This window comes from Echinops telfairi, unplaced genomic scaffold (genome assembly GCF_000313985.2).
Source record: "Echinops telfairi isolate 266 unplaced genomic scaffold, ASM31398v2 ScPeMD7_9;HRSCAF=40, whole genome shotgun sequence".
Lineage (NCBI taxonomy): Eukaryota > Metazoa > Chordata > Mammalia > Afrosoricida > Tenrecidae > Echinops > Echinops telfairi.
The window spans coordinates 47660258-47688061 of NW_022103906.1; the positions used below are offsets into that span (position 1 = coordinate 47660258).

General features: G+C 42.7%; 1 protein-coding gene across 2 annotated transcripts in view; it reads right to left on the reverse strand.

Annotated features, from left to right (window-relative positions):
• The window catches only part of DLC1 (DLC1 Rho GTPase activating protein), a 485036-nt gene that overhangs the window by 404147 nt on the left and 53085 nt on the right, over positions 1–27804 (reverse strand). The gene's annotated exons all lie outside the window — the stretch shown is intronic.

Consider the following 27804-nt stretch of genomic DNA (forward strand, 5'->3'; position numbering starts at 1 on the left):
GGTTACATTGCCCTTGCTGAATCCCTACCAGGCCTCTCACACCCTCCTTGCCACTGTTTTTGGATCACATGTTGCTCCCCTGTCCCTGGGTTGGTCAACACCACCTCCTTGCCCCCACCTCCCCCTCTCCCGTGTCCCTCGCAACCGTTGGGCCCGTTGTTTTCTCCTCCAGACTATTCGTCCAGTCTATCTTATCAAGATAGATCTGTAGAGATACTAATATAGCAACCTTTTTCTAATAAAATCATCATTACAGTAGAAATGAAGGATATACATGGGTTATGTTTTCTTGAGACAACTCAGATAAAAGAGAGAGTAGATGCGTGTGAGTATAACCAGGGCTATTACTTAACAGGTTTAACTTCATTTATGGGTGGATTTCTTAGTCTATATCAACAATCATTCAAATTAATGTAAAGTGCATTTAATATATAAAATAAATGTAACAGTAGTCATACATCCCAATTGGTTATATGAGAAGCTTTGAGGAGTCTTGAGTTTATATTAATGATGGTGAAATGACTTGGAAAAGATTAGTAAGAACTTGAAGGTTAATGAGCACTTGAAGAATAATTCCACTGGATTATACATATAGATGTTTTGGGAAGTGTATCTTTTGTTGCATACAGTTTTGCATACAAATATATAAAGGAAAATGATAAATATGGACAATATTTTTAAGATATGTTGTTGTTATGTTGTTTGGTGCCATGGAGTCGGTTTTGAGTCATAGCATCCCTGTGCAAAATGGTAGGAAACACAGCAGGCCCAGCGCCATCCACACCATCGTCCCTGTGCCTGGGCCCATTGATGCTGCCTCTGTGTCCGTCCGTCTGAGACAAAAGTCTTCCTCTTTTTCACTGCCCCTCCACTTTGCCTGATAAGATGTCCTTCTCCAGAGTCGAACTTGCCTGACAGTATGTCCAAAGTATGTAAGATGAAATTTTGTCTTCCTTGACTCTTAGGAGCACTCTGGCCTTACTTTTTCCAATCCAGATTGGTGTGTATTTTCAATAGTTCAGGGTACTTTCAATATTCTTCTCCAGCACCATGTTCTGATGGCATCTATTCTTCTATGGTCTTCTTTATTCAATGTCCAACTTTTACATGCAACTGATGCAATGGAGAATACCATGGCTTGGTTCAGGTGCACCTGTGCCCTCCAAGTAACATCCTTGTTCTTCAATACTCTAAAGAGGTGCAGCAGATTTATCTAATGCAATATGTCTTTTGGTCTTTTGACTGCTGCTTCTAGGAGCTGTGAATGTGTATCCAAGACAGACAAAATCCTTGACAATTTCAAACTTTTCTCTATTTACCCTGATGTTACCTATTGGTCCAGTGGTGAGGATTTGGGTCTTCCTTACATTGAATCCATCCTGAATGCTTGCATGCTTGATTTTCATCAGCAAATGCTTTAAGTCCTCCTCAATTTCAGCAAGCCAGGTTCTTCCATCTGCATATCGCAGATTGTTAGTAAGCCTTCCTCTAATCCTGAGGCAGTACTTTTCTTCATATAATCCAGCTTCCCCGATGATTTGCTCAGCATATAGACTGAGCAAGTATGGTGAGAGGATACAACCCTGACACACACCTTTCCGGATTTTAAATCATGCAGGATTCCTATGGTCTGTTTGACCACTCCCTTTTGATCCGTGCACAAGTTCCGAATGAGCACAATGAAGTGTTGCAGAATTCCCATTCTTCTCAAGGTGATCCACAGCTTATTATGGTCCACACAGTCGAATGTCGTCACATAGTCAACAAAGCACAGATAAACGTCTCTCTGGTATTCTCTGCTTTGAGTCAAGCTCCATCTGACAGCCCCAATGATATCCCTTATTTCACATCCTCTTCTGATTCCGATCAGAATCTGGCCATTGCCTGTCAATGGGCTTTTGAAATCACTGTTGGATGATCTTTTAGACATACCAAAAAATTAAAAATTGTTTAAAAAACATACACTAAGCTCATGGTTACATCTACTCATACTCATAATTCGGCAACTGTCTTCATACCAGAATCAGTAATGTGATTGTTAAATTGACAACATTTTAAAAAATGACTTGCTGAAGCATTAAGTACCAATAGCTAGCCTGTAATCTTCAGAAGAAAACAAAGTGGATAGTCTGAGTTATCACTTCACTGTCCAATGAGAGCTGCTTAAAAAAATTAAAAATGCCCTCTAAACTCCCTGCCATCCGGTTGATGCCGACTCACAGTGACCTGTCGGACAGGGTAGCATTGTCACTGTGAGTTCCTGACACTGTAACTCACTAAAGGACTTGAAAGCCCTGCCGTTGTCCTCCAGAAAGGCTAGTCGTTTTTAACTTTGGACCTTGGGGTCGGCAGCCTAACTCGTAACCACTGTGTCACCAGATCTCCTTGGGTACACTTTACCAATCATAAGTGGTTTTATAATGAACTTTCTCAGGCACCCTCGCATATTGCAAATGTATTAACCACTTCTTAGGTATGCTAATTTGGTCACACATCTGATTAATTCAAACCCTGCTGATAACACTTGAAACATTCTTTGGTTTCAGAGTTATCCCAAGAGCATAGGCTCACAAATTGGGTAGTTTGGGAATTGGTGGCTTTCCCCGCGGGGATAATCCAACACCCAGCGCGCTGTTCTATTAGGGCTGCTTTTATTAAAAGGCCTCCACAGCTGTACTGACTGCAGCTTCCCAGACGATAGCTGCTGCCAAGCCACAGCCACCAACCAACCCCGTTCACAGTGGCTCCGTAGAGGCCTGCTAGACTGCAAATCGTGCATGGACCCACAGCCTCAGCTTCCTCTGAGAAGTAGCTGGCGCATTTGAACCGCCAACATTTTGGTTAACAGCCCAACAGCTAACCCGTAGCAGGACCGATGTAGCAATCCTGGTATGGAAAGTGATGACAAAAGAACAGCAGTTTCTTGCTTTGATGCCTCTTCAGATGAGTTAGCAGCTATGACCTCATCTGCTTTATGCCCTGACGCTACCAGGTTACTTAGTCTTTATCTTACCAAGGGAATGAGAGTGAGGGAAGAGGCTAGCCCAAGTCACAGTGCTCCTCCTCAGGGTTTTATCTAGATTCAGAAGATAGTAGGTCTTTAAACTATGTCATTATTTACCAAATTAAGGAGGATGGACTATAAGAAAATATGAAGCAATCAGAAGATAAAACATTAATTTTCTGTAAAAAGATGAATAAAACAGATAGTTACTGGTATTCTTAGTTCAATTTGCAAAGATGATAAAAATACAAAAATTCTTAAGATAACTATTTTAATTTTTTTTCAGGTGGAAAAACCCACTGAGCCTAAGCTGAACAGTTGATTCACTTAAATGACTTAAGGGATGCAAGAGTTCATGAGAGGTCATACGATTATGCTCAAAATATTGTATAGAAATGCTACGAGATTGATGTGCTTTCTCTTTATTTAATTTCATATAATTGACAGGTCAGTCCTCCTTACCAGTCATTGTAGAAATGCCATTATGTACAATTACACATCGCTAAGAATGCATTCTTTATCTGCTGAAATACTATTAAAGTATCAGAGATACCATTGTATTTCATTTGTTTCTGAAGTTGTGAAATGTTACTGTCCTTTTGTCCCTTCATGTCCTCGCAAATGACAACCCAGACTGAAAACAGTCCCTCAGGAGGGACCATGGTTTGGCTATGTCTGGATTCAGAATCTTCTCGATGGTGGAATGGCAAGAGTCAAATGTTTTCATGATCACTCTGAGTATCCCTTGAATAGAGCATTTCATACACGGGGTGAAAAAGGCAAAGGCAGCCTTCATTTTGGGACTATGTGCCGTTTGGCGTGTTCATGCTGTTGCAAAACACAAATGTTTGTCCGGCAAAATGCTGAGACACGTGTCTCCTGGGAAGCTTAGACAAGGTTCTAACTCCGGCAGCAAAAAGAAAAGAACAATCTTGTAAAGCAAGCCAGCATGTGATGTGAGAAGGGACGAAGGGGTTCGGGAAAATATGATTTGGGTCATTGGAACCTCGACAAGCAAGAAAGCAAAATCACTGTCTCTCTCAAACACTCGACTTCATATGCTAAACACATTCATCCAGTACATGATTGCCTTCAAAGATCCTTGTCTCGAAGTTCCTGAGAAGACAAACAGCAAACGCCAACAATATTACAGAGTGGGAAGGAGTAAGATGTGGAGCAAACGGTTTGCTGCATAGATCCTTGTGAAGAAGGCATAGATATTGGTAGAATGGGCATATGTGTGCACTGTGTGGTACGGGGTACTCTGGCGGAGGAGGACAGCTGCGACCTTTATGAATGCTGGAGTCTTGTTTGTGTTTCTGATTTGCCACGGAATCCCCATTGATGAGCAGTACCCAGATCGTCGTAGGCTCCCCAAAAGGTTGTTAAATGATGGATCATGTCTATAGTAACAGTCCAGATTAGACAGAAAGTGAGAGAATTGATTTGAAATCAGGGTCCCTGGACAGTCCACACTCTGGGAGGTGCAGCAACAGAATGACTCCTTTGTTCATAAAAGCTGACATTACCAGCCATCAAAATATGTGCCTTTGGGGAAGAAATGGAAGGAAGTGGAATCATGTAAATTCTCTTCTCAAAATCGTCCATAGCCCCCACCCGACTCAGTTCAACGTTCTCCATAGCCCCCAGGATTGCTTCTTTCCCTGTACTTCTGGGATCACATCTCTCACAGGCCCGCGGCCTCCATCAGCTCCCCCTGCCTCCACACTCCAGCCCCCACAGTTCCTATCTTGGGCCTCCTGAGCTCGCCAGACGCTTGGACTCCACTCTCGTTCACCTTTGACAAGTTGGCTCACTCTGTTACCTCCTCCAGGTCTTTGCTCCAATGTCACTTCTCAACAGCTCCTTCCTGGCTCTCTGACTAACATTACACTTCACATCTCCTCTCCTCCTTATTTTTGCTCTGTAGCAGGCTTGATTGCACACAGCCCTAATTTATTTACACACCTTTAATATTAGGTCTCCATCTTTACAACACAAGTTCCATGGGGCAGACCTTTTATTCCTTTCTCTTTTGCTGCTTTCTCTTTGTTTTATATTATTTTGGTATCCCACATCTTTGGAACCATATTTTATACCTATGCCAGTCATAAGACACAATAGAAAATGAGTATAATATTTAGTCATTTGTAAGAGAGCAAGGGAAGTTCACAGTTAATTTATTGATATAATTGACATCATAGGGAACTCTGAGATACGAAGAAGGAAACGGAACGGTATTTAGAAGAAAACCAACATAGTAAAGAGATCCGCTTTGGGGGTCAGGGCGTTGGCAGTATGAAGGGGGCCAGAATGGTGCAGCATCTCGCCCTCACTTGATCCCAAAGCGAGTTTAATAATTCAGCTTAGTCCCACTCACCCACTGCCCCACAAAGAGACAAACAAATTGTGAAAATGTGACTTTTCTTAATCATCACTTTTCTGTCTACCCATTATGGTACAATGTTGATATATGTGCAAAAATAAATCATGTATCACTAATTTCCTCAGCCCCCCCCCCCACAACCCCGCAAATCTGAGAGGGTTTTAAAAAGTTCAAGGAAAAATTCCATTATTTTTCAGTTCCATTTTTCCATGAACTTTTAAAAAACAATTTTGAAAACTGTGAATTAGGTGGGGTGGCAGGTGGGGGAGGGCGGCTCGGGTGCTATTCAGGATGATACAGTTGTGAACAGATAGGGTCCGTGTTATATGTGAGTTGAAACCAACACTGTGGCCACTAACAACACGATCCTTTAAAACTTTAGCCTTTAATTGCATTTTGTACCAACCTATTGTTGATTCTTATGTCTATTGCTTTATCTTTCCTCTCTTATCACACCCCCCTGCCCGTGATAACCTCCACAGCCTGTTCCTTTTGGTATTAAAGTCTTTCTCGTATTATTTTATTCTTTGTAATAGTGGCCTCATACAAAATGTGTCCTTTATAGAATAGGCTTGAGGAGTATCAACACAATTGACTGTTAGATAGTAAAGTACTATAGTATCTGAGAGCTTTCAAGATGCTAATGCTGTGATGACTCATGGTTCAAGGCCCCAAAGCAATCAGCCACATTAGAAACATCCTCTAATGTTCTTCGGGTGGGGTGGGGGGAGGGGGAGGGGGGCATGAGAAAACCCTTTTAAGAAGAAAACAAAGTCTCTAGGAGCTACAGAGTGCAGTCTGAATCATATGTGGAAATACTACAATCAGATACTTTTGCAGTTAAGGATTTTAATTCTATTCAAAACTGAGAGCTTTATCTCCATTGCCATTAGAGGTAAAACTTCAATGGAGCAATGTTGGCCAGATACAGAATCCAGAGTTGGAAGGACCCTTAAGGATGATCTAATTGCCCTCTCTTGCTTTATAGAGAAGGGACTCGAGGCCAGAGAGATAAGATGATTTTCCCAGGTCAAACTGGGTCAAAATTAAAACACATAACTGCTCATTCCCAGCCGACTGCTATTTCTACTATCAGGATTCAGGAAGTTTTGATCTTTTGGGGCCTTAATAAGATATAGGCAATAAACTGTTCTAATATGGAGTGAGCCCACTAAATAATTCTCTTGTTATTTGATATGCTAAGCTGGCATTTGAGAATACTACAAAATAGTGCTCTGTTCTCTTATTACCAGAGATCCGACTGCATATAAAAACTACGGCCTGAATGCAATCACTGCTCTATTTTGAATCACAAATGTCACTAGAACTTCACAGGCCAATCATTGAAATTACTTCAGATGACCTTAAAATATGGGCTAAGTCTATATTGGCCATGTTTTCCCTTCAACCAGATTTTATGATACTTTCACCACTCCCCTACCCTTGTTATGTATAAAAAAAAATTGCTAAAATCAGACTCACAGTTTTTCTTCGTTTAGGAAAATAAGGTATTTAAAATTTTGAATAGAAATCCCCAAAGTGTTTATTTGTTAATTGGATACTTAGTTTTGTACTATAACACATAAAAAATAAATCACTGCATGATATAATGAAATGTGGAACCCTGGGAGCACAGTGGTTATGAGTTGGGCTACTAATGACAAGATCAGCAGTTCAAACCCCCCAACTGTTCCTTGGGAGAAAGAGGAGGCTTTTTACTCCTTTAAGAGTCACAGCCTTGGAAGGCCACACAGTCAGCTCTAGCCTGTCCCAGTGGGTCCCTATGAGTTGGTATTGACTTAATGGCAGTAAAGTTTTGTTTGTTTTTTAAAAAATATTCTTTCATGGGATAAAATCTAGATAGGGCATGATGTTAGTTAGTAGAGAAAGACTCTTACCAAGATGAATCACTGGAGTGTCTAAAACAATTGGCTCAAATACAGCAACCATTTTTAGGACAATTCAGTTGTGTCTAGGGTCATTATGAGTTGAAGCTAACTTGATGACATCTGACAACCATGATCATGAAAAATTTTACCCTTTAATTGTATTTGCACCCATCTATTTCTTGTTTCTAACTAATGCATACTAATTCTTTCCTGCACCAAAAGACATCATTACGATAAGTGGGGAAAAGTTTGAAGTTGTGAGGGATTTAATTTTACTTGAATGAGCAATCAGTACTCATGGAAGCCCAGTTGAGAAATCAAATGATCTATTGCAAAGGGTCTGCTGCCAAGATCTATTTAAAGTGTTAAAGAGCACAGAGATTGCTTCAGGAAATAGGTGTGCCAGACTTAAACCCTAATTTTCAATTCCCTTTGATGCATGTGGAAGCTGGACGACAATAAGCAAGAGCCGAGAAGAACGGGGATATTTGAATCACGGTCCTGGGGAAGAAGACTGGCTGTACGATGGACTGCCAGCAGAACAGACCCCTTTGTCTTGGAGGAAATATACCCTGAATGCTCCTTAGAGGTGAGGAAGTGAGACTCTGTCTCACATACTTTGGACATGTTATTAGAGGAGACCGGCCCCTGGAAAGGACATCATGCTTGGTGAAGTGGAGGGACGGCATACAGGAGGGAGATCCTCCACAAGATGGACTGACATAGTGGCTGCAACAGTCGGCTCAAAGAGAACCACCACTTTGAGGATGGCGGCGTTCTGGTCTGCTACAGAGCCACCAAGAGTCAAAGTCATCTCGGTGGCATCCAACAACAACATCAACTAGTTGAGTCTGACATGTTCCACCCCATCCGGCAGAGTGCAACTGCTCCCTAGGACTTCTGAGACAGCCTGACCTTTCTCCAGTTGAGTGGCTGGTGGATTTGAACCTCTGACATTGTCCTTGGCAGCCCAACGCATATCCAACAGTACCAAGAGGGATATCCTCCTCCTCCTCCTCCTCCTCCTCAGAATAGAATATTATTTTACAACAAATCGATAAGTGATAGTTTAATTTTCTAACTGTAATCCTTCTTTTGAAAGATTTCCAAAGGACGGCTCACTCGCTGTAATTTGTTTCACTTGCTGTATCTCTGGAGAATTTCTAAACTCTGTGAAGTTCTATGTTTTCCAGATTTCGCTCTTCCCCTTCCCTCCTTTCACGCTATCATCCCCTCCCCCCACCTCTTTCTCTGGGACAGGAAGTAGAGGGTGTTGACCTCATCTGGACCTTTCCCAATGTCAGAAGGTGGTCCTTTCAAAAAGATTCCTTCTCAGTTTTTCCCAGAGAGCCATGTCAATAAATAAATTCTAAGTGTGTGTGTGTGTGTGTGTGTGTGTGTGTGTGCTTTCTCTCCCTCTCTTCATAGCTCAAAAATAACCAAGTAACTCCTTTGAGATTAATTACTGAGCTGCTCAGTGTCTCTCTTTGAGAAATAAGGTCGATTGTTTTGTTGGTTGAAGCTGCACTGCGTCTGCCTGAAAGGGGTGGGCTGGGGCTTGGAGCACTGAGTAACAAACCCTCCGCACCCAGGACGCCAGGCTCGCTGCTCAGCCCCAGTAGTGCAGTGTTTGCTGATCCCCTGGGCCAGCTGCTCAGGCACAGCCCATGTCCGAAGGGTTGCTATTAGGATGTCCCTTTCCCTTCCAGTCTTAATAGTGACCCCTTTGATTTTTATAAAAAGTTAATGTTATGGGAAAACTGCTTCCTGTTAATAAGCATATTAAACATCAATGGATACAAATGCCATTCAACATAGTCTATTCAAAGCTTTTTGTGCACAATTCTTTTTATAAATTTTTGAGTAGGAGGACAGCCTAGGGAACTCCCTTTTCATTCACTCGCTATTGCATTGGACATATTGTGCTCAGAATGCCATGTCCAGTTTTGTCTGACAACATCAGACAAGCTGTTGTCAGGCACCGTGGCGTCTGTTCCAGTCCTTCATGACCGGAGGCACAGCAGAACAAAGCGCTGCCAAGACATGCACCACCCTCACAATGGTTGTTATGTCTGAGCCCGTTGTTTCAGCCACTGTGTCGCTCCATCTTGTCAATGGCGGTCTTCTTTTCCACCATCCCTCTACTTGACCCAGCATGATGTCCTTTCCCGGTGACTGGTCTCTCCCAACAACACGTTCAACTTAAGATCGAGTCCCGCCATGTGTGCCTCTAAGCATTCTGGCTATGCTTCTTCCAAGAAGACAGATTTGCTGGTTCTTTCGGGAGTCAAAAAGATACCATCATCTTCTAGTTAACTGAAAGTACTCTTACACTGCCCCCCTGCAACTACCTCAGGGGATCTGCTTGCCTCTGTAGGATCAGCACCGAGGGCAGTGCTTGGCACATCTTGAGTACTCAATTACGAATTATTGAATGTGATACCATAATCCACGAGGCCCTGAAGACAATGAGGTTGACTAAATTGAAAGGCATCGTGTGTAACACTTGAGGGTTCTTGACATATGCTGCCATTTACGCATTTGCCTCTGTCAGAGGCCCGTCTAATTACACTGAAACAATCACAGGGCTGTTTCTCCTCTTCACAGCTAGTTGGGTTCCCTCGGTGTCACCATCGCACTAGGGTTTTCCAAGGCTGGTTATCTGGAAGAAGATCATCAGGCACTATTTCTTCTTTTTTTTCACATCAAGAAGAGTTTATTACACCTTCCTGAGCTATACGCACTCTTCTTTTAAAAAAAATCATTTTATTGGGGGCTCATACAACTCATCACATTCCATACATACATCAATTGTATAAAGCACATTTGTACATTCGTTGCCCTCATCATTCTCAAAACATTTGCTCTCCACATAAGCCCCTGGCATCAGCTCCTCATTTCCCCCCTCCCTTTCTGCTCCCCCCTCTCTCATGAGCCCTAGATAATTTATAAATTATTATTTTGTCATATCTTACACTGTCCGACGTCTCCTTTCACCCACTTTTCTGTTGTCTGTCCCCCAGGGAGGAGGTTCTATGTAGATCCCTGTGATGGGTTCCCCCTTTCTACCCCACCCTCCCTCCACCCTCCTGGTATCACCACTCTCACCACTGGTCCTGAAAGGATCATCTGTCCTGGATTCCCTGTGTTTTCAGTTCCTATCTGTACCAGTGTGCGTCCTGTGGTCTAGCCAGATATGTAAGGTAGAATTGGGATCATGAGAGGGGGAGGTTCGGGGAGGAAGCATTCATGAACTAGAGGAAAGTTATATGTTTCAATATTGCTACACTGCACCGACTGGCTTGTCTCCTCCCCAGGACCCATCCATAAGGGGATGTCCAGTTGCTTACAGATGGGCTTTGGGTCCCCACTCTGCCCGCCCACTCATTCACAATGATATGATTTTTTGTTCTGATGATGCCTGATACCTCATCCCTTCAACACCTCGTGCTCACACAGGCTGGTGTGCTTCTTCCATGTGGGCTTTGTTACTTCTGAGCTAGATGGCTGCTTGTTTACCTTCAAGTCTTTAAGACCCTAGACACTGTAACTTTTGATAGGTGGGCGCCATCAGCTTTCTTCACCACATTTGTTTATGCACCTGAGTTGTTTGCAGTGATTGTGTTGGGAAGGTGAGCACCATGGAATGCCAGTTTAATAGAACCAACTATTCTTGCATTGAGGGGGTAGTTGAGTGGAGGCCCAATGTCCATCTGCTACATCAGGCACTATTTCTTAAATGCTTCTGAGTGAGCTCCAACCTCAACCCTTTGTGTCAGCAGGTAGAAGCACACCACTGGGTCCTGCAGGCCAGTGCACAGTGCCTTACTGTTCCTGATTAAAGTTCAGCAAACGGTCGGTGCTACTTAAAAGACTGTCATAACAATATTCTTCAAGCTCAGTGCAAGTGTTCCAGGCACCCAGTCATCCAGTCATCATGAAATAACTACTCAGGCATGATTATTTGCAAGAGTTTCAGCAGCAAATGAAACTATGTCTCTACCCTGAAGGATTTTCCCTGAGAGAGACACATCAGTCTAAAGGTCTGAAGGGCCAGGGTTCTGGGGAGGAGCAGTAGAAGGGTGAGAGACGCATGGGGAGGGGATAGCGTGAATCAGAATGAAGGACCACGGAGAGGACATTTCCTTCAGGTTCTCCTGGCAGCACATGCTTTCTATTTGAAGGATAAAAGGGTTCCCTACAGATGAGGGATTGGTGACACAACAGTTAAGTGCTTGGCTGCAAATGGAAAGGTTTGAAGTTTGAAACCACCACAAGGTTCCACAGGAGAAAGAACTCGTTGCTCGTCTCCTAAACAGATGACAACCTATAAAACATTATGAGGGAGCACAGTTCTACTCCCCCACATGGGGGTCCCATGAGCGGAAATTGATTCGACAGCACACAACAACACATATGAGGGCTTTATGTCTGATACGAACACTGGACCCTGTTAGGAATCAAGTCCCAACACAACTGACTATGTTAGTCATAATACTATGAACACTCATTCTGAAGATTCCTAAATCCCTTTTATGAAATTATGGTATTTTCACAAAGGGAGGACAAACAGGCACCAATGAATGTAAATATATGGGTCGACATAATATTAAAAATAAATGCCAGTTATTTAGCAGTTCACCATCTTTTCATGTGAAAATTCCGTACATTGGTCTACAAAGGTTTCTCAACATTGAAATCTATGCACCTTTATTTTCATCCGCCTCCGCTACAAACATCATCATGCTGACTCTTCCCCTGTCCTCTGTCAGTCCTGTACTCCAGGCATACCTCTGTCTTTATGTGAGAATCACTGCGTATTCACCCTGTCAGTCTCCACCAGAATTTTTTTGCAGCGTTCTATCTCTCATGGTTTATCCTTTAAAAATTCGACCCTCTCCTGATTTTTCAAGTATAAAACAATATGTAGTATTGATTTCCACATTCGTGTAGTTATCTAGAAGGAGCCTATCTTACACCCTTTGTTCATCCAAAGCTTTTCCTGCGATGCCAGTTCTATCAAGCAGCAGAGCTGGTTTGAGGCTCATCACCTCATCTGATCTTCCTTACATGTATATACAAGTCGACCTATACTTTGTTCAAGAATGGTACTGGAGGCACTCTGTGTGACTTGTCTGCATGTATAGGAGCAATGATATCAGAAGAAGACATTTATCTTTGGGGGGAACCCACAGCTTGCAGTACCCTAGCATTAGTAGAGAGAAACCGCAGGTCCAGGATCTCTCTTCTTTCCCACCACTCCCCTGCAAGTGACAAGCCACACTCCAGGAACAGATGGGGCAACTTTTGCTCTCCTCCAGGAGGCCACAAAACTGCTCGGAAGCCATGTCTATGGAGGACTCACAGGTCAGCAAGTTCATCTTCGACATAGCCCACAGAGAGTCTGTCCTGATCTATTCAGGATGATTTTTATTAAGAGCTAACCCATTCTTTCTCTCTCATTTGCACCTGTAACCTATGGCTACATGTGGCTAAAACTACCTGAAAACCTTAGGCCACTTAGGGAATCCTTCTTGTCTAAACCAGTTGGCAATCTCTTCTTAAAGAGTTGTCCCCTGTGATTGTCATCCACATTCATGGCGACTTGTTGTTATTTTGTATGTGCCTATTCTTGACATCAAAGTCGAGCATCCTTTTGAAAGCAGAAGAAATTAAGTAGGGTTGTCACCTGAAGCAACTTTGTGAAGTGTTTAAGTTCACTTTCCCCCAGTGGGCCTACACTGTGATTAGTATTTTGCTTTCGTATTACTATCACTCATGAAGAGGAATGAAAACAAGGCGAAAGTCACTACGCTTTTTCTTTGTCCTCACAGAAAATGTACATCTGGCGATTTTGAATCAAAATGCAGTTCTTTGAAAATCATGCAAAGGAGTTCAGGAGTTGCTCTGTACCTCACTGACTGTCATCAGTCAATTCTGACTCCTGGTGTCCCTATAGGACAGAATAAAACTGCCCTTGTGGGTTTCTGAGGCTGTAAATCTTTTCTTTTCTTTCTTTCTTTCTTTTTTTGAGGCTGTAAACCTTTACAGGAGCAGAAAGTCCTGTCTTTCTCCTGAGGAGCAGCGGTTTGGTTCAGAACCACTGACCTTGCAGTTAGCAGCGCCATACATAACCCACTCTGCCACCAGGGGTCCTTGCCTTCTAACCAGCCAGCATTTAAGGACTGTCACACAAGACTGTTATCTAGCCTGGTAACTTGGCAAGACTGAATTTATATCAGGCTTGCGGGCCTGTGATCCCAAGAACTTGGTCCTCGATGAGGACTTAAAAGTTTCAGTTTTTACTAGCTACAAAAAATAACTGTTGGTGTGGTCCTGACGTCTTTGCTCGAAGGTGCCAGAGATTAATTTTCCAAAGGGAAGGCTTTAGGAAGGTGATCTGATGTGGCATCATTAGATTGCTTCAGGCTTAGTCAAGGGACAGCAGGGAATTGTTGCTTCTTGCCGTCTAGCCAATTCTAACTCTTGGTGATCCCAAGTGTGCCGAGATGAACTGTCTACAGGGCCAAGGACCTGAACAGACAAATCACAAAGGATGACACTTGAATGGCTAATAAACACATTAGGAAATGGTCCCAATCATCCAGGAAATGCAAATCAAAACACAATGAGATACCACTGCACAATTAAAAACAAAAAACAGAGAACAAAAAATGCTGGGGAGGGTGTGGTGAGATTGGAACTCTTACCTGACCTCAAAACCTACTATACAGCCACAGGTGTCAAAACAGCCTGGTACTGGGATAATGGTAAACACACAGACAATTGAATCAGGACAGAAAACCTAGAAGTTAAAACATCCTCATGCAGATAACTGATTTTTGACAAAGGCTAAAAAAAAACCCAAAAACATAAAGTGGGGAGCAAATGCCCTCTTCAATAGATAGTACTGGAAAAATTGGCTATCCACCTGCAGAAGAATGAAACTTGACCTTTCTCACCCCATGCACAAGGTGGATCCAAGACTTGAATATAAAACCCAAGGCGGTCAAGCTCACTAATGAGAAAACCGGGACAAATGTAAATGCCCGAGTGCAGGGAATAAGTGCACTCTGCGGGGTAACAAAAGAAACACACCCTATGGAAGATAAAATAGATGCATGGGACTTATTAAAAATAAAACACTTGTATATGTTAAAAGACTTTATTAAAAGAGTGAAAAGAGAGCCCACAGATTGGGAAAAGATATTTAATAATGACACAACAGTCAGAGGACTCATTACTAAAATCTACAGGGTTTCCAGCTTGTGAGCTTTCAGACTGAGTCCTGCTTGGTGACACTCCTTTGCTTGAGTTGGAACTACTAGCCTTTTGGCCTACGATAACATTATATACCCCAGACACTGCCATCGAGCCGGTGCTGATTCATAGTGATCCTGTAGGGCAGGGTAGAATTGCCTTGTGAGTTTCCAAGACAGTAATTGTTATGGGGGAAGAAAGCCCTGGCCTTCCACGGAGTGGGTAGTGGATTTGAACCAATGATCTTGCAGTTGTCCACCAAACTTATACCCACCAGGGCTTCATGACTTGATAGGGCTGTGACAAATTTCTCCAGGCTTGCCCAGGACCAGTGAAAGTAATCTGATACATCATCAGATTAAGAGGATATTCCCTTTTTTGTTTTCCCATTGATTTGTTACTGTTATTTGTGGATGAAAAAAACTTTTAATTCTGTTTTCTTTGGGATTGGGCCTATTGAGAATTGCAACTGTGTTCAATATATCAAGTCAAGTGGGCAAGGAGCTTTTGTGTGTATGCTTGACTGTCTACAGACTGGAGCTGGTTACTTCTGGTGATGAGGAAGCAGCATTGTTCAAATAGCTATTCGGAGTTATTATTTTTGGCTGGTGATCCTCTGATGAGGAAACAGGAACCTGACATTTTGCTGAATTCCCAGGACCTATGTCTTTCATGACTGCGATTATCAACCTTCCCTGGAGAGCCATCTGTCCGTGCAGAAAGGAGCCTCTGGGCTGGCGCTGGCCACTGTGTTGGTGGGAGGAGTGTGCAGAGGGCCCAAGAGGAAAAAAAAGGCAGCAAGCCCCCTTCCTTGTTTGCAGCTCAAAGCATGCGGTACATAAAAGAGACAAATAAAAGAGGACAGAAGCCGAATTTAAACACGGTGAAAAGTTTTCCCCCAAAGTCAAGAGACTCAAGTTCTAGGTTATATATGAATAAACATTAGAGGGCACACTGACAGGACCCGAGGCCTTGGGGAAATTTGAAAATGGGTGCTGCATTTCTTAGAAGATACAGAGTTAAAAGACAAAATCGCACGTTTCCTACGACCTTAGATTCTGTAGGCAGAGCGACCTTTATCTTAATCTTCTAGAGGGTTAGATGTCTGATAAAAGAGGAGGGTCAGTTAAAAAGAGGAAGGTTTTCAAGGAGATGGACTGACTCCGTGGCTGCAGCAATGGAGCCGAGCAAACTAAAAAGCCCGGTGAGGACGGCACAGGGCTGGGCAGTGTTTCCTTTGGGTGGACATGGGGTTGGGATGAGCAGGAACTGACTGGGCAGCAACACCAATCCCTATGGAAGCACCTCTTTCTCCTGCGAGCACCTGGTGGGATGGGGCTGAAGGCTCTCACAACTGCACCATCGGGCTCCATCTCAAGAGGGGTTTGGATTTACAGAAGTAACAACTTGTTTTTGTTGTTGTTGATTCACTCGTCTGGTTGCTTTTTCGTTCACTGAGCTTTACTTTCCTCTATTTCCATTCTTTATTGGGTTTGTACAAGCTTCCCCCACTAATTCCTCAAAAACTGTCTTTCAGCTTTTCTTCTTTTATAAATACACAGTATATATATTTTGTATATATACACAGCATACATTTTTTGGATGAGTACCTCTTGTATTGTATTCTACAAATGAAATATTCACTATATATTTGTCATTTAATTATTATTACTTGAATTTCAATAATGAATGTTTCTTTAACTTTTGAATTTACTGTGAACAAATGTTTGCCTTTCCAAATGCGTGGGAATTTTCTTTATAAAGTTATAACTTGATAGTCTAACTTAATTGCATTGTGGTTTGTGTAAGTGGTCTCTCTGTGCAACAATTTTTGAAATTTGTGGAGACATACTTCATGTTCTAAAATACCAATTTAAAAATATTCTGTGTGTGATTGAGAAGACTCATGTTCTACTTATGTATGGGTACTATATGTATAATATAAAGTTGGTTGTATTGATCAAGTCATTAATTTTTTACTTTCCCTATCGTTAAAAGAGCTAAGATACTTTCCAGCCCAAATGGTAGATTTTTCTAATTTTCTATCATTATGTTAATGTTTTCTCGATATATTTGCAGTCAATTTTGTCTCAGAACAATTTTAAATTTCTCTATCGTCCTGGTGAATTGGAATTATGATCAACATGTAAGGATTGTATTTTGATTATTTTAGTCTTAAATACCATTCTTTTATTTATATTTACTTATTATCATTTTTTATCCTTTTATTTTCAAAATGTCTAAATTCTTATGTTTTATATGTGGCCTTATAAACAACAGTTGGCTAGATACATTTTTTTAAGAAATACTTTTATTAGGGACTCTTACATCTCTTATCACAATCCATACATTCCTCCAGTGTGTCAAGCACATTTGCACATACGCCGCCATCCTCATTTTCAAAGCATTCTCTTCCCACTTGAGCCCCTGATATCAGCTTCCCATTTCTTCCCCCTCCCCCACCCTCCCTCCCTCCCAAACACTTGATAAGTTATAGATTATTATTTCCATATCTTACCTTGTCCTCCATCACCCCTCACCCACTTGTCCAATATTAGTTCCCCTGGGAGGGGGTTCTAGATTGATCCTTGTGATTGATTTACCCTTTTCCCCCCACCCTCCCCTAATCCTCCTGGTATCTCTACTCTCCATGCTGGTCCTGGGGGGTTATCTATCCCAGATTCCCCGTGTTATGTGCTCTTATCTGTAGCAGTGTGCATGTCTGGTCTAATCCAACTTGTAAGGAAGAATGGGTTGGAAAGAGGGAACTGATTACAAGGAACTATATGTGACCTTCTCCCTGGGGGATGGACAACTGAAAAGTGGGTGAAGGGAGATGTCGGACAGGGCAAAATATGACAAAATAATAATTTATAAATTATAAAGGGCTCATGAGGGAGGGGGGAGCGGGGAGGGAGGGGAAAAATGAGGACCTAATGCCGGGGGCTTAAATGGAGAGGAAATGTTTTGAGAATGAGGGCAATGAATGTACAAATGTGCTTTACATAATTGATGTAAGTATGGATTGTGATAAGAGTTGTATGAGCCCCTAATAAAATGATATAAAAAAAAGAATTGAGGTCATGATAGTGGGATGAAGGTAGCACCAAGGAGCTAGAGAAAAGTTGTGTGTTTCATCGGTGCTATACTGCACGCTGACTGACTCATCTCTTCCCTGTGACCCCTCTGTGAGGGGATGTCCAATTGTCTACAGGTAGGCATTGGGTCACCACTCCATGCCCCCCCTCATTCATATTGGGTATGGTTTTATTCTGGGTGTTAGATGCCTGATACTTGATCCCATTGACACCTCATGATCACTTAGGCTGGTGTGCTTCTTCCATGTGGGCTTTGTTGCTTCTCAGCTAGATGGCTGCTTATTTATCTTCAAGCCTTTAAGACCCCAGATGCTCTATCTTTTGATAGCCGGCCACCATCAGCTTTCTTCACCACATTTGCTTATGCACCCAATTTGTCTTCAGCGATCGTGTTGGGAAGGTGAGCATCACAGAATGCCAGATTATTAGAGCAAAGTGTACATATATATTTATATATGTACATGCCTATATTTAGGCCTCTATAAATGTCCTTTACCTCCAGGTTCTAAGGGGAGGGCATTGTTTATATCTCCCCAGGAGAAGAAGAAAGAGACCAGGCTTCAACCTGATGTGTCAAGATGTGAATACAACATACCGGCATGTACCAGGGAACCTATAGAGAGGTCCACTGGGCCGGCTCCAATCCAAACTATGTTGAGAACCACCCCCCTCATAAGAATGCACTTCAGAGGACAGCACTGGGGCTACAGCTTGGGGAGAGGGGCACGCTGGATTAGAGCACAGGGAGAAATGCAAAGGGGTGGAGAGGGAAGGAGGGGGCATCCTGGCCCACCAAGCCCCGAGGACAATGTTCCTGCTTGGAGCAGACAATGCACGGGAAGGACCACAGGGCCGGCCCCACCATGGGGACACAGTGTCCCTCACTGAACCATGGTGCTGCCGGGGACAGCACTGGAGAAAGTGCAGGAATAGTTTTTTGCTGTTGTCATTTTTGTTGGTTTTGACTTCCTTTGTTGTTTTATTTGGCTTTGCCTGTTTTTTGCACTTATGAATGTATCCACATGTCTATCTAGATAAGATAGGCAGGATAAATAATGTGGAGATGAAAAGAACAGCACCAATGTTCCGGGGGGGATATGGGAGAAGGGGAGGTGGGAGAATGGAAATGGGGGGCAGGGATGACCAATACAGGGACAAGGGAACTACAAGTGAACTAAAAATCAATGGAAGGAAGGTCGTAGGATGCCTAGTGGGGCTCAATCAAGGGCAATGTAGCAGTGAGGAATTACTAAACCCGAATGAAGGCCGAACATGATGGTGGGACAAGAGGGAAGTAAAAAAAAAATTTTTTTTCTTTTCTTGATAAAAACATTTATCTTTAACTAATTGTCAATTAACTTACATTTGCTATAATTATTTGACTTAGTTATAGATACTATCTAAAAAAATTACTTACCATATTAAAAATACTCCTTGCCTCATTGAGGTACTGATTGATGATGGTTCATTTATTTGTATATTTTTGCTCATTGAAACTTATATACCTTACTTCTATTCTTTCAGTGACAATATTTGAAACTGTGCAATATATTTTGCATGATGAATTTACACAGTAAAATCTAAAGTAAAAAAACCAAAAAACTGAACTTAACTCCCATGTTCCTGAAGGATCCCTGGTGGTGTAATGTTTATACATGGACCTGCTAACCATAACATCAGCAGTTCAAACCCACCCATCACTCCTCGGGAAGAAGATGAGGATTTCTATTCCCATGAAGCGTTACCAGTCTTGGAAACTCACAGGGGCACTTCTACCCTGTCTAATAGGGTTGCCATGAGCTGGCTGTGACTCAATGGCAGTGAGTTCAGTATTTTAGTCCCTGAAAGGTATAAGATCTTGGAGTTTTCTTTAACACTGACTACTACTCTTCTGACTTACTCTCATTATAGTAGCTGCCCCTCTGTGCTTTGCAACATGTGATTGGGTCTTACTTAATACGTGGGAATTCGGTGAGCCTAAATTGGGACCTGGCGACATTTTTAGCAGAGAGATTCTGCTTCTGTGAGGAGTTAGGGGACACCACCACACCTGAAGAATTGAACTCAGCTTGGAAGTCCTAGACTCTCCTTTCCCAGACCGAGGCTGGCTCCTGACTCCGTTTCTCAACTGCGGTGCTGCTGCTGCATCCGCTCTTCCGTCGACCTTGTTCTTCCTGCTTGGCCTTATGCATTCAGGTTGCTAGCATGATTCAAAGTCTTCCTCTTGTTCCTAGCTATTGCTATGCCAATTCCTACAAAGGACCTACTAATGCCCCTAGGAGGAGTCCTGGTGGTGTAGTGGTTATGCATTGGGTTGCAATCCTCATGGTCAGGAGTTGAAAACCACCAGTAGCTTTGCGGGAGAGAGACTGGGCTTTCTATTCCAGTACGCGGTGACAGTCTTGGAAACTTACATGGGTCACTAGGCATCAGTACTGAATTTTGGAGTGACTCTGCTATCCCTTGTGGGACCAAGGACATCTGAAGAGTCTGTCCTTTCGAGGGTGACACTGTACCCAAACAGAAAGTCCCATTGGGCATATAATAGCTAGCATATTGTAAAGGCGGAAGTCTCCCTTTGTATCATTATAATAGCAAAGTGAAAGAGAAATGAATTGTACCACAGTTTCTTTAATGAAAGCTAGCCACTGAACTTACACACAGAAATATCAGCAAGTTAAGTCGAAAGGTTGGGCTCTTGAAAGTGTTGTTTTTGTTTACTTAAATTCCACACTCTTTTGCCTTAGAACATATTATTATTTAAAATGACGTATAAAAGAGTGATACTTGAATGCCCAGGGGATTTAGAATAAGGAAGTGGTCATAGTAGCTGTTCTTATAGACAATTGCTGCTAAAGAACATAGCAGAATTCATCACTGCTATGTATTTATTCTGCACTGACTTTCCTACCTCTAGGTCAATGCATAAGGAAGACTGAAGGAGAATCAATGCATTGGAATTATGGTGCTGGAGAGAATACTGCAAAAAAGAGAAGCAAATCTGTCTTGGAATAAGTACAGGCAGGATGCACCCTCGAGGCAAGGATGGCGAGACTTGGTCTTATATACTTTGGACGTGTTGTCGGGACAGCAGTCCCTGGAGAAGGACATCATGGAGGAGCAGCGAACGTGAGGAAGGCCCGGGATACGATGCGCTGACACCGTGGCTGCAACAATGGGCTCACTCATCACCATTGTGATGATGGTGCAGGGCAAGGAGGTGCTTCTTTCTGTTGTACACGGAGGCAGAAGCCACTCAACGGCACCTCAGAACAAGCACTGATCACTGCCCACCATAAATCCCCAAGAGTCCATTTATCATCAGGCTTGCCAGCACTTCCTTGCCTCTTTTGTGATAGGTATTGTGATGACCCTTTCTAATTGCTCACTGTACCTGCAATATTGTTACTGTTGTGAGTTGGGTGAACCCACACACAATGGACGGAAATGCTGCCCAGTCCTGCACAAGCCATGACTGGATCCAACCATCGGCATTTAAGCCCTGATTCTCAGAAGTAGAGCACCACGCCTTTGTATTTTTCTTTCTTTCTTCTAGTCAATCTTAGTTTGGGAACTTCACTGAAATCTCTTCAGCATCATAGCACTATGCAAACAACTCGGCCAGAGGGCTGGGGTTGTACATATGGTGCTCTGGGAACCAAGTCTAAGTCTCCTGAATTCTACCATGAACTACCAATGCCTACATTGCAACCTTTCAGGTAGACTGCTGAGAACAGCATGCAGAATAGCTTCTGTAGCAAAAGCTAATACGTGGTAGACTCCAGGATTCAAATCAGATAGTCTGTCTGTAGAGGCCACCATCTCACATTTTCTTTCATAAATTGCGTGGACCTACGTGCATTATCTTCTCGAAGAGGAGAAAGAAGGAAGTGCGGTAATAATCTGAAAAATAACATCAGTCTTTAGATTTTCACAGGCCAAAATTTTTCGATCTGTAGGTCAAAGAGTGAATGTCCCTAAATCATATCCCTGGAAATTCTGAAGTCGTCTATCTTTTAAATAGAGCCGTATAGGCTGAGATGAATGCAGCTTTAGGACACTACAGATTCCATTAGGTTTGAGTTTTTGCTTTAATGCCTAGTTCTGAAGCTTGCGTTTGGCCAGACTCTTTCTCAGTGACTTAGGATCTGTTATTTATTTGTCAGCACCTCAGGTATTTTTTAATCTATCATTTTTTTCCTAATTGATACTATTGTACCCATTAAATGAAACAGCAGATATGAAGAAACCTAGCCTGATAAGTGTTCAAAGGGCAGAAAGCACAGATATTTTACAATGGTAAATTACCAATCGTGTAATTTTCCATATCCTACAAGTCACTGAAATCTCTGTTTAAGTGTTAAAATTAACTTCAAAATTTAAATAAGAAATGAGTGAGAGGTAATATGGAAAGATATGTGACCTAGAAAATAGAAAATTATTTTGGTCTTCTAAGAGGTCCACGCCCAGTTGTTGAATAGACTCCTAGCAACCTGCTTGGACAGAGCTGAGCTGCCACCGGCCAGCCGAGGCTGCGCTCTGGACGGAAGCAGACGGACATGGTTTCCTCTAGCGGAACGACTGGTGCTGAAACAACTTCGCGATAATTCTATGCAGATGACCAAACAGCCCAAAAGTCTTGAAGGAAAAGCAAAAATCAGGAAGAAAATGACATCCCTAGGCAGCACTAGTTTCCTTCCACGCTCCACAATCGCGATAAAAGAGCTCAACACTGTGAGAAAACGCCCTGGCAGCCACTGATTTGATCACAAAGCAGCGAAGGGATGCGCCTCTTCTGTGGTGCAGGCTACAAGAAGGCCGGCCTAACAACACACACACACACACACACACACACACACACAGCGAAGGGATGCACCTCTTCTGTGGTGCAGGCTACAAGAAGGCCGGCCTAACAACACACACACGTACACGTGCTCGCCTAGCCACCCACACTGCGTGTGAATGAAGGAACTTCCTCTCGTGGAAGAATTCAGTACAACATTTGAATGCGATAATCCTTCACTGCAGCTGGAAAAGGGGACGGGCCCGCTGTCTTATCTGACTGCATATGTTATAAAGTATTTTAGAGAGAGTAATACAGTGGCCACGGACCTTTGGTTTTTATTTTTTTGTTTTCACATAATATGGCTAGGTAATCATCCCAATGGCCATTACAGATACATCACTACCTGCCAGCACGGTTCCGAAAGGCCCTCCACCCCAAACCCTCTCCCCCCAGCCCCCTCAGGTAGCTATCAGCCTGCTCTTCCCCAGAGGAGCTCAGCTCGAAACTCAGGCATCGACCTCCCCTCCTCTGGGGCCCCTCCCCACAGCAGTTTCTAAGCTAACACCCTTAAAAAACGTGGGGCCTGGGGAAAACCTACGCGCAGAAAGTCTGTTCCCATTCCAGTTGTGTATCAGTTAAGATGGAAAATTTTTAAAGTCCACACAGATGGTAAATAAATTTCTACTACATGAGGCAGTTCCTGGAATAAAGCAATTTTCTCAAATAACAAGTGCCAACTTTTTTTTTTTTTCCAGTGGGACTTATTTTTAACTTTCCCAGGGACTGGTAGAGAGACCGGGCGCAGCGTGCGTCACCTTGAGAATTCGCGCGGGCTTCCCGAAGAATATAAGGCTGTTCTCACTGCAGACTTAGATGTCCATTCGCACACCTGCCTCCGCAGGGTGAACGGGATGCTTGTTCATCTTCTCGGGGAAATGGAATGAGCGAGGGGTGAGAAGATGGAAACTTTGCAGAAATATTTATGCTCTCATCTAATGTTTAGCTTTCTATAACTTATTCCATATAGCATGAAATGGACTCATATTCTTGCTCAAGAATTCATTAAATATCTTGGACGAAGGACCATTCATACTTGAGAATGCCTTACGCACTGTTAGACTTGGCCTCTCTCCCCAGCAGTCTTCAGCATTCGTCTCTCAGGACATAGTTGAAACCCCCAATGCTTTACTGGGTCATGCTTCACTGGGGAGAACCATCCCGGGGCTGCATTTGGCAGGCAATGGTGGATTCCTAAACAAAACTATGCCAAATCAGAGAAATTTAAACATTTGTTTTAGTAGCAGGAATGCCTTATTTACAAGAAACCCAAAAATGGATTATTAAGCAAGTCAATTTTTTGTGCTATGCCCACGGGTGGTATTAATGAAGTATTGTAGCCTAGTGTAAAGAGCTTTAAATACATAGGGCTTAAACATTATTAGGTCTTCTGTTTTAGTAAAACATTTTACATAAACACTACGAAAACCAGCTGTTAACAAACACATGTTTATTGAGTGTCTGAATACTAGTCATTGTGGGGGTAAGGCAAGAAAAAAATAATCTGCCCTTGTCTTAGGAAAGTTTTAACTAAAGACTCAAATATGGAGGACATACCAACCAACCAAGGGTCACACACTGATTCCAAGCATTAGTGGATGGGGTTGGGTGTGGCTTGAAGACCAGACGTATTAAGACAGAGACACTCGGTGCTCCAGCAGATGCTAGGGTAAACATCTAAGCCAGCGGTTCTCAACCTGTGGGTCGTGACTCCTTTGGGGGTTGAACGACCCTTTCACAGGGGTCGCCTAAGACCATCGGAAAACACATTTCCAATGGTCTTACAACTGAGACACCACTCCTCTATCCCTCTCCAAGCGGGTCCGCCCACATGCAGACACGCCAACATATGAGTACCCAGCGTGAAGACTGTTACCCATGCTGTACCATGCTTCAAGACATTTCATTTATTTGTCATTAGAAATAAATACTTCACAAGATATAATTACATATTGTTTTGCGATGAATCACTATGCTTTATTTATGTTCAATTTGTCACAATAAAAATGCATCCTGTGTATCAGATAAATCGTAAATACATGACGATTCATAACAGTAGCAAAATGACAATTATGAAGTAGCAACGAAAACCATCTGATGGGTGGGGGTCAGCACCACAAGGAGAACTGTCTGAAAGGGTCGCGGCCGATGAAGGTGGAGAACCGCTGGTTTCTTAGCGGAATCACTAAGAAGGCTTCGTGAGACTGTTGCAAACTTCCGGTTCCAGTAGCCGTTGTGGGGGTGGGGAGCATCACAAATTCTACTGCCGGAGAGTTAACAGATAATCCCAGGGGAACAATCACAACATCCTAGTGAACATCAATATGAGAACCAGAGAGATGAGCCGGGAACAATGTCCTAATTCAACACCCTCTCTTGGGCAGTGAGGACATAGACTGAGGAGGGGCAGGCTTGCTCTGGGTGATGTGGGCAGAGCTGGGCTGAGGATCACGCTCTTCTACCAGCTGGCTCTCTGCACCCTCTCTTATCATGTTGGAAATAAAAGCAGATTCCCCTTTAGCGTTCTGCAGTGGGGACAGAAGAACCTGCCAGCATCACCTCTCCCGAAGAAAAGGCCCGAGGTTCCTCCTTGACGTTTATTTCCTTTTATCTGGTCATGAAATTCCTCATAAATTTCTACCATATCAGAGTGTGGACATTAAGAATGAATATGAACACATTTCTAATGGCATTTAAAAACATTTTACTGGCAGATACTTCATGGATCATGCAATTTCATCGTTCAATCATATTAAGAGGAGTTGTGCAATCAGCACCACCATCAATTTCAGAACATTTTCTTTTTCGTATTTCCCCCATCTTCCCCTGCCATACTTTTAGCTAATTACCAATCCACTTCCTGTAACTACAGATTGACCTATCAGGATTTCATATACAGAAAATCATTGCAACCACAAACTGGAAGCCAACAAACAACCAAACAACCCCAACAATAACGACCGTACAAAACAGAAAACCTCAATCGAAAAGAAATCAGAAAATATTAAAAACTCAAGCAACTTTAGAATGGGTCCAAAGGGAGATCAAGTAACAGCATTACATTTTAACATAAGTACATGTGCCAGCGTTGACTTTACAAAGCTCTCTGTCTCACAGCCAGGCTATTCGCAGCCCTTGACTCTGGTCAGAGGGGAGTCACCAGAGGCTGCATCCATCTGAGGGCCTGCAAGTAGATTTGGGGCTTCCACTGTCATCCTCCGTCTTTTGCAAACCAGGTGTTCACAATTTAAGCTCCGACACCATGCCATATAGTCTTCCTATTTGGACTTCATTATTTACAGTCCTTGACTCACACAGGCTGTGTGCTTCTTCCAAGCAGACTTTAAGACAAGCGTTTAAGATTCCAGATGCTATTCTTTCTAAGAACTGGGTACAATCTGATTTCTTCACATGTACTATAACACCCATATTTTCAGTGCTCTCTTCCTGGGGGCTACTATCATGAAGGGCCATGCCACTGGAACTACTTGTTCCTAGATTGGGGCTAGAATTAAGTGTGAGTCCAAAATGACAATGACTTTGTTTTTTAATTCAAGAAAATCAAATTCTAATTTGTCTTAAACATAAAGTTCCAAATATTTCTAACTGCTTTGCCTTTCCGAACTTAAACTTGTATGAATATTATGGGTCAATTTATTCAAAATAGCCTTTTCTGAGAAGACGTCTCCTTCTCTGTCAAAATCTTGAGCATTAAAATTCCTTGCTGAAAATCTTGATTTTGGAGAAAACCTTGATTTTCAGTTGGGTTTAAAGGACCTTCAGTTTTCTGATTGAGGGCCCACCCAAAGGCCATCTTTTCTATTAGGTCTTTGGCGAAACAGAGTGTTAAAATAACGGCTTTCCTGTTATTCTTAGCATGTGCCCAGAAGCCATGGAGCTTTTTGGACTTGCTTAGTTAAAAGAAAGAAAGTGAACAAAAGACCCCATTATAAGCAGCGACCATAGAAAATAAAGATTATAAACAGTAGTAGTTTTACAGCGAAAAGAGAGGCGTAACTGTACGCACATAATCTTTTCCAGAGAGGTGGAGGCCTTTAGGTGCGTTCCACCCTGAGGGACATTGGGGGAAGTATGAGCTCGGAGGCCCATGATCCAATCCTGAGAGGAACCTACTTGGGCTTTCGAGAGCAGAGGTTGAAGCAAAGCTCTGCGATGGCGAAGTGCTGTGTCTCTGCTGTCAAGAGCTGAATGTGTGATGGCACAGACACCACGGGTGCCCTCTTGGAGAACCAATTAGGGAAGGTGAAAGCATCCCGGCTAAAAAGAGAACGAACCGTAATTTTTACATTCCCTTTCACCTGGTATTTTCTAAAATTCCCCAAAGCTTAGGTCATGATTTCAAAACTAGTCTCCACTGCATTCTGAGCAGCTGGTGCTGAAATGATGGAAGATAACAATTATCAGGATACTGAACATTTCCCAGAGAATATGGAGAGTCAGTTGGTCACCCTGGGAAGGAAAAAGCAGCTACAATGAAGGAGTGTGCTGGGGAAACATATCCATTGAAAAGCCAACGGCAATTTCCAGTTTGGAAGTCTACGTAAATGAAAATGTTCATTTTGCCTCAGAGCCCTAATTAGTATGCATCACTTAGTACACTATGAATATCAATTCTTCCCATGGCCTTTTGTGCACTTGCAGCTACAAGAGTTTTTATTTTTGTCCTATCTTAGAGCATTATGCCAATTATCCAAGGCTTAATTTCTGTCATAAAATAGGAAGCACGATGGTCCAAATATTAGAAAAATTGAAGACAAGCAACTATCCTCCATCATTTCAGTCCAATCGCTCTTTGCCCCCAAGAAGTTTAAAAGTCAGATGAGGAGACAAGGCACATTTTTATTTATGTCTACGCAGCTCCAATACAATTCTTTCTAGCCCCCGGCTCATGTGACCCGTCACCTACGTGAGCGGTTTCCATGTGTGAAAAGTGAAGACCCTTGGATGCAGCCCATTGGCGTGGACTGCAGTACTCTGACCAGCCGGGGGTGGCTGCCACCCCAGTGGAGCAGAGAACATTAGACACCGGAGCTGTGCATGATTTTCCTACATGGTTGATCACGTTCATTGAGGATAAAAGCAGTAATCTTTGGAATTGCCTTTTTCAGGTAAAAAATGGAGGCGATTTAAAACAGAACTGATTCAAGAATTTTGACCTCAGATAATTACTAATGACTAAGAAAATACTGCTCCTAACAAATAACATAAGGTGCATTTTATGTCTAATTGTCCTCAGAATCTTTGCTATAGTTTTCTTTTTTTTCTGTTAAAAATGTCTATATCAGGAACTGGAAACACAGGGA